This window comes from Vulpes vulpes, unplaced genomic scaffold, assembly GCF_048418805.1.
Source record: "Vulpes vulpes isolate BD-2025 unplaced genomic scaffold, VulVul3 u000000677, whole genome shotgun sequence".
NCBI lineage: Eukaryota > Metazoa > Chordata > Mammalia > Carnivora > Canidae > Vulpes > Vulpes vulpes.
In genome coordinates this window covers 13111-19665 of record NW_027325813.1, presented here as the reverse complement: position 1 = coordinate 19665, position 6555 = coordinate 13111, and positions in this window count along the sequence as shown.

Below are 6555 nucleotides of genomic sequence, written 5' to 3'. Positions count from 1 at the left end.
TGGACACCAAGCCACACCCAGTCAAGTTGTCTTCACCTGACTCTGGCTTGGATATAGTGAATGTTTATAATTTTTTGATTGTGAAGTTTCCATTTCTCTGTTATAATAACATCCTGGTTTTCTTTTAAAGAGTTCTCTCTCAAGACACCTGGGTAGCTCAGTCAGTTAAGTATCTGCCTTTGGCTCAGGTCATGATTGCAGTGTTCTGGAGCCCATATCGGGCTCCCTGCTCAGTGGGGAGTCTGCTTCTCCCTTTACCCCTCTGCTCTCTCATCTCTCTCTCACTCACTCACTCTCTCAAATAAATAAATAAAATCTTTAAAATAATTAAAGAGCTATAACTTCCCAATTCTTGTAGTCTATTCTGAGACGTTGGATACTGAGTGACAGTTGCAAAGATTAAAACATGGATTAGAAGCCACTCATTTGTGCAGTGACAGCAGGGCAGCAGGGCCAGCAGCAGCGGCGGTGACCTGGCAGTCTGTTCCTGCTGCTAGACTGCAGGTTTCTGATTTCTTAACTGCAGTATTGCTCAAACTCCTGTCCATTTCCTGGGTAGTTTTCCAGCCTCCTGCCAATTCAGTGACTCCTAATGTCCTTCTGACAGATTTTCCTTTGTTTCAGTTAGCCAGAGTTGTACTATACTACTTGCAATCTAGAACTCCAAACAAGGCACAGAGAAAATGATTCCCAAATGCTGTTTCAGGGAAATGGAGAAAAAGGAAGCCAGGGAGGGCTTGCTTAACACTCAAATGAGAGATTCCTTATTATTCATACTCTTCATATACTCTATCCCAGTAGAGGCCAGTGTGGGGCTTGAACTCATGACCTTGAGATCAAGACCTGAGCTCAGAGCAGACACTTAACTGACTGAGCCACCTAGGTGTCTCAGTCTTTAATATTTTAGAAGAAAGTTGGGATTTTACTTGACTGAATATAAAAAGAAAACAACAACAACCTGAAAATAGCAGTGTCTTAAACAAAATCAAGGTATATTTCTCTCGTTGACAAGCCATCTGAAGCCAGGCAGTCCAGAGATTCTGTGGGACCCTACTTTGTCATCAGGTTTCTGTCTTGACCATCCTAGCTTGGCTTCCATGCTCAAGGTCACTTTATGGCCTAAGATAGTGCTTGGAACTCTTGTTAGAGAAACCAAGCTGGAGGAAGAAAGATGAAAGGCAGAAGGGCAGAAAAAAGGGTTCCTTCCAGCTGAGTCAGCCCCTGTGAAGCAGCCCTCCCACACACTTCTGCTTGTATCTCATTGGCTTGAACTCAGTTATACAGCCATATCTACACACAAAGAAGTAGGGAACTAGTCTTTTGTTCTAGACAGCAATATGCCCAGCTAGAATTTTGAGTTCTATAATTAAGGGGAAAAGGGAGAACAGTTGTTGGGTAAGCAACTAGCAGTCTACCGCAAAGTCTTTTACTTCCTCAGCAAAGACAAACTCATTGAAGGTCTGTTATAGACAATGCAGAGCGTTTCAGGAGTTTTCTATTTGTCCCAGTAGAGCTGATTGAGGAGTATATCAGTTAGAATGCCTTCAGCTGCAGAGCACCTGGCTGGTTCAGTGGGTAGAGTATACGACCCTTGACCTCAAGGTGGTAAGTTCGAGCCCCACATTGGATGTAGAGATTACTTTAAAAAGAAAGAAAGAAAAAAACAATGCCTTCAGCTGCAAGGAACAGAAAACCCAACTCGAAGAACTTAAACAATGAGGAAATAGGCCATCTCATATAATAAAAAAGTCCAGAAGTTGACCTTAATCAATTAACTAGTTGGTTCATTAATATAATTTATATAATAGTTAAGTTAATTGCAACTATATAATGTCATAAAGGGCCCAGGTTCTTTCTGTTTTTTCACTTGCCCATCCTCACTGCTGATTTGTTCTCCAAAAGCTCCCTCATGGTCAAAAGATGGCTACAGCAATTTTCCTTCATATCCTAACATGACGACATCTAGATAAAAGAGCAAAGAATCAACCCACACAGCTGCCTTCAGCTCATGGGTTGCCTGGAGGGTCTAAGATGGCCTCACCCATATGTCTGGGGTCTTCTCAAGATGGATGAAAGGGCGGGACTTCTCTCTGTTATCATTCAGTAGTCTAGCCTGAGCTTCTACATGGTAGCTGGGTTCCAGGAAGGCAAGCACTTATCAAACCTCTACTTATCTCATGCTTGCTAATGTCCCATTGGCCAAAGCAAGTTGTGTGCCAAGCCCAGATTCATTGTGAGGGGACTACATAGGAGCTTGAAAGCCAGAAGCTATGGTTACTTGGAAGTCATCAATGTAATAATACTCTACAGGATACTATGTTGGGCCTTTGTAGGTAGGGAGAATTCATCTTCAAGAGGTTACAATATGACCAGGGACACGAAACACAAGCTATTATAAAGTTCAATAACAACACATGATTTAAATATTTAAATAACATTTTTAAGACTATGTAAGTCTAAAAGCAGACACAGAGAAAGGGGTTTCAACCTGGGAAAGCTAGTTGGAACTTTCCCAAGAGGTTTCATACAGTGGTGAATGTTCCATGCCTCAGGGTCAGGCCTTCTGCCTTCATCTTCAATGTGTTTAGTTCTTCCAGCATTGACTAATTTCTAGAGAAATGGCTCTGTCTGAATAAGCACACAAGCTGCCAAGTGGAGTATACCAGAATGCTAGTGATATTGAAGAATGGACTATAATGGCAAGCTGATCAGATATAAAGATTGACCTGAACTACCCACTGCCTCAGTGAGCAAGTTCAAATGAAGCTAAAGTTGCTTGATAAACATGGAATCAGAATAAGGTTGCTTGATGTCCACAATAGCCAAACTATGGAAAGAGCTCCATGTCCATTGACAAATGACTGGATAAAGAAGAGGTAGGACATATACATGCAGACACACAATGGAATACTATTCAACTATCAAAAAGAATGAAATCTTGCCATTTGCAACAACGTGGATGGAACTAGAGGGTATTATGCTAAGTGAAATAAGTCAGAGAATGACAAATATATGACTTCACTCATGTAGAATTTAAGAAACAACATAGATGAACATAGAGGAAGGGAAGGAAAAATAAAATAAGACAAAAATAGATAGGGAGACAAACCATAAAAGACTCTTAACTCTAGGGAACAAATTGAAGGTTGCTAGAGAGGATATGGGTGGGGGGAATAGGACAACTGGGTGATGGGCATTATGGAAGCATTTGATATAATGAGCACTGGGTATTATATGCAACTGATGAATCACTAAATTCTACCCCTAAAATTAATAATACAATATATGTTAATTAAATTGAAATTAAATTTTAAAAAAATTTAAAAAGCTGTATCTCAGAACAAAAAAAAAGAATAAGGTTGAATTATTAATGGCCACTGACAGCACACTACATTCATCCTCATTCATTCACTCATATGTATATTTTAAATATATTATAGAGTAAGACAAAAAGGTATAAAAATAATGCAGTTGATAATCGTGAATGAAAGATTACCAATACAATTGAAGACCCCTGAGTATCCTCTAGGATTGAATCTCTTTCCTCCTCTACAGAATTAATCATTTTTCTGAATTTGTTGTCAAACACTCCTATACATTTCTTTTTTCTTACATTACATATATGTGCATCTCTAAGTTATAAAGCATACTGCCTTGTGGGCAGCCTGGGTGGCTCAGCGGTTTAGCGCCACCTTCAGCCCAGGGTGTGATCCTGGAGACCTGGAATCGAGTCCCACGTTGGGCTTCCTGCTTGGAGCCTGCTTCTTCCTCTGCCTGTGTCTCTGCCTTTCTCTGTTTCTCATGAATAAATAAATAAAATATTAAAAAAATAAAGCATACTGCCTTGTATTCCACCAATACTGAGACACCAGTTAGTTGCCAAGTATACCAGATACAGGAATGATTAATCAAGACAGTTCCTGATGTGTAGACTTGTAGGGAAAATCATCCAAATAACTATAAATGTGGCTAAGAGCTACAAAGCAAAAGTACGGGTAACTATGAGAGTACTGACTAAGGGAACTGGCTTGTCTTGGATTAACCTGACCCGGTTTGGGGCAGGTACAAAGACCTGCCAGGCAGCCTGGAGATTCACATTGTTTTGACAAAGCACCCTCTACCTTGGGTAGCTCTTGGATGGCTGCTTTGCCACCCTTCCTACCACCCCCTTCCTCAAGCAGTTTCCCTCTTTGGCAGAGAGCAAAAAGCCTGTCCAGAACACTATGACCTCAATTCAATTCACAAGTACTGTCAAGGGAGTCAACTCCCACATTTCTGAATCTAAGAACTGGTCTTTACAACAATTCCAGTAAAGGAGGTAATGTCATGTGAATCTATTTACACTGACTTATTTACTTTGTGCAGGAGTCCATTTGAGGGGGGACACAACAAGCCTGCAGTACTCCTGTAGATTTTCAAACATATATGCCTAGATTTAGATATTTATACAAAAGCAAAAGTCCCTTTTGACTCCAGTACCAATGTGAACCACCCCCAGATCAGGTAGTGTGTGTTTGTGTGTGTGTGTGTGTGTGTGTGTGTGTGTGTGTTTAGACTTGGTGTCCTTATTTCACATAGTCCTTCCTAAGTGATAACCCTGATGTGAAGTTGGTTTTCCTCCAAGTGTGTGAAAACTATATTTTGCCTCTGTGATCAAAATTATGTAAACACCAGAGCTTTCTTTCTCATTATATAATACCTTTGAGACACCAGTTGGTGTTTAACTGACCCATCGATGTTTTCACTGTCTTTGTCCTTATGTTCTCATTTTTGGTGCCAGCCTGTTTTTCTTCACATTATTAAGTCTATGTATTTCTAAAGTACAATTGTATTTCTAAAATGCAATTTTAAATATATAATTAAAGAACATAATTGTATACTTTCTGGTCAATTCTCCTCCTTTCCATTCTGTTGCTCAGCAGGATGTTGCCAACTCTCCTCTCAGAGTCTCCAATGAGCTCCATACCTGATCAACATCCCTGTATCTGTCTGGAGAACACAGAGGAATCTATTTGAAAACATGAACTGGCCCCTCTACCTTCTGCCCAACTGCCTTAGCATATACCTACGCCCTTCCTTTCGGCCTATGAAGGCTGACTTTTCCTCTCTCGGATTTGTCAAAAGTAAACCAAGATTGCCAACCACCTTTTCCTCAGATTTGTATTTCCCAGGAAAATCGAGGCCCTGCTGTGATTCTAGAGACTGTCAGGGCCTCCCAAGCACCAGCGGTGCCAGTCACACAACTCTGGCAGGTCTGATCTTTAACCTTTGAGCCACACCCAGGTGAGCTCAGAGATTGGGGTCCAGCACGTAACATGGTAGATGGTCCTTGACCACAGGAACCCAAAAGTTTGCTTGGGTCATTTTTTAAAAAATTTTTTTTTAATTTTATTTATTTATTTATTTATTTATTTATTTATTTATTTATTTTAAAAAAAATTTTTTTTGTTAACTTTTATTTATTTATGATAGTCACAGAGAGAGAGAGAGGCAGAGACACAGGCAGAGGGAGAAGCAGGCTCCATGCACTGGGAGCCCGACGTGGGATTCGATCCCGGGTCTCCAGGATCACGACCTGGGCCAAAGGCAGGCGCCAAACCGCTGCGCCACCCAGGGATCCCTTAATTTTTATTTATTTATGATAGTCACAGAGAGAGAGAGACAGACAGACAGACAGACAGAGGGAGAAGTAGGCTCCATGCACCGGGAGCCCGACGTGGGATTCGATCCCAGGTCTCCAGGATTGCGCCCTAGCCCAAAGGCAGGCGCCAAACCGCTGTGCCACCCAGGGATCCCGCTTGGGTCAGTTTTATGCTTCTCCAGAACTAAAAAGATACCACGGGAATGGACTTGGTCAGTCAGTCTGTGGTCAGTCCAAGCCTGTGATAGTTTTTTTCTATTGCTAGCATGCAAAGAGGAGCCCATAATGTCAGCCTTACCCGGACTTCAATTGCTGAAAAGCCTGGGATTGGCTGCAACCTTTGCAACAGTGGGCATGGTGGAGAACAGAGACTGTGGGAGTAAAGAGTAACAGAGAATTTGGGGAACCAGGAATCTAAAGAAAATTAAATCCCTGTGCCTTACAATCTATTAGAACATCTCAGAATTTTCTCTGGACTGGGAATCAGTTACCTCCCATGTGGCTGCATCCATCCTGATGGTGTCTATTCTCAACCATTATCCATCTTGAAGAGGAATTCAGCAGTCTGCGGCATCTTAATGGCACCTCCGTTACAAACACCCTCTACTGAGCACTAGAGAACATTACTGATTTCTTTTGAAGGTAAAACATTGCCTTATTGCCTCCTCCTCCTCTTCCCCCATGTAAAACATGTTTACTTTCTCTGGCTTCTCAGATTTTGCACTCCATACACATCATTTAACACTGTCTTTAAATTCATCTATATTCAACAAACCAGTGAGCCTTCAGCTACTAGGATCCCTTGACTTGGAAGGCTGCTAGGGAATTATAACAATTTTTTCTGTCACCAAAAGAATTTTTCTTGTCCCACCCTAATTAGGAAGGTAAATTTGCTGAGGCAAAGGGCAGGGTGG